The sequence below is a fragment of the Hemiscyllium ocellatum genome, unplaced genomic scaffold (assembly GCF_020745735.1).
Source record: "Hemiscyllium ocellatum isolate sHemOce1 unplaced genomic scaffold, sHemOce1.pat.X.cur. scaffold_427_pat_ctg1, whole genome shotgun sequence".
Lineage (NCBI taxonomy): Eukaryota > Metazoa > Chordata > Chondrichthyes > Orectolobiformes > Hemiscylliidae > Hemiscyllium > Hemiscyllium ocellatum.
In genome coordinates this window covers 23,552-24,833 of record NW_026869048.1, presented here as the reverse complement: position 1 = coordinate 24,833, position 1,282 = coordinate 23,552, and the positions used below count along the sequence as shown (strand labels likewise).

Here is a 1,282-nt window from a genome sequence, read left to right as displayed (position 1 = left end):
ACTATGTGGCAGCACTGGTTACTGCCTTGTGTGGGGAAACTGGTGAAGTCGCCAATGTTAAACTGCATTACGATTGAAGCATACATTTCAACAACACCTGCACTGTCCCCGGAGTTTTTGATGTTTTGGAGAAATCTACTTATCTCAGCCTTCAGCATATTAATGATGGAATCACCACAGCCACTGGGGGAACTGATATTAAGCGGTCAGCCCATTCTGAGTTCCCACATATCTGCCACTATTCGCTTAGCACTGATATTGTGCATTTGGTGCGCTGCCTAATATGTCCTATGAGACTGCACTTATTGCACAGTGGCAGGGCACTCATCTGTGCAATGCTGTGATCGTATAGTGGTTAGTACTCTGCGTTGTGGCCGCAGCAACCTCGGTTCGAATCCGAGTCACGGCAGTAATTGCTCTATCTACTCCAGCTCTTGGGAAACACAAAGGAATCAGTTGTTTGGATAAGGTAATTTTTTCCAAGGTGATGATCTTTTCCCTTCAAATTCTGCTCGCTCACATCTCTGTATTTCACATGTCAGAATTCAAATCCACCCGTTCTCAGAAATTTCACTCCCTCCTACGATCATTAACTGAACTTTTCATCCCACACCCCCATTACATTAATTTAGAGATGCCGGTGTTGGACTATGGTGTAAAAAGTTAAAAACCACACAACACCAGGTTAGAGTCTAACAGATTTAACTGAGCACTGGTTTTCTGAGCGCTGCTCTTTCATTGTGTGGTTGTGGAGTCATTTCCTATTTCATTAAGGCACTGCAGAATCCAACACAGACTCTCACATTGATACCATTCAGTCTGTGCTGCTGCGGTCACTGTTGCTGGGTGAACGTGTCCCAACCCCACCATCGGGACCTGCAGATCAGTTGATCCACTTGGTTAAGGCTGTTGTGAGGCCAATCCTCAGGTAGCAGCTTTTACTGATATGGACTTGCGATTATGGGCGGTCAAGCTCAGGAAAATGATACAGGACAATATCGAGGAAAAGCGACTTCTTTCTGAAAGATTAGTTTCACGGGTTTTCTGCAATGGCCGAGCGCTTTTACCACTGGACTGTTAACTCAGATACCAAGCAAATTAACCAGGGACCCGGGTTTGACTCCAGACATGCCAGGTGTTAGAATTGGGAGACAATACATATCTGGAATTACGAATCTAATAACACCTATAGATACATGGCTAATTGTTGAAAAAAACAAAACCATCGTGTTCACTGAGATCCTTTGAGGAAGGAACCTCCTATTCTTACCTGGTCAGGCCT

The 1,282-nt window shown here is 44.6% G+C and overlaps 1 non-coding gene across 1 annotated transcript; it reads left to right on the top strand.

Annotated features, from left to right (window-relative positions):
- The first annotated feature begins 337 nt into the window (after nt 1-337).
- trnah-gug (transfer RNA histidin (anticodon GUG)) lies at nt 338-409 on the top strand. The gene has a single exon. It is a non-coding gene; the product is annotated as a tRNA-His (tRNA).
- Nucleotides 410-1,282: the final 873 nt, after the last annotated feature.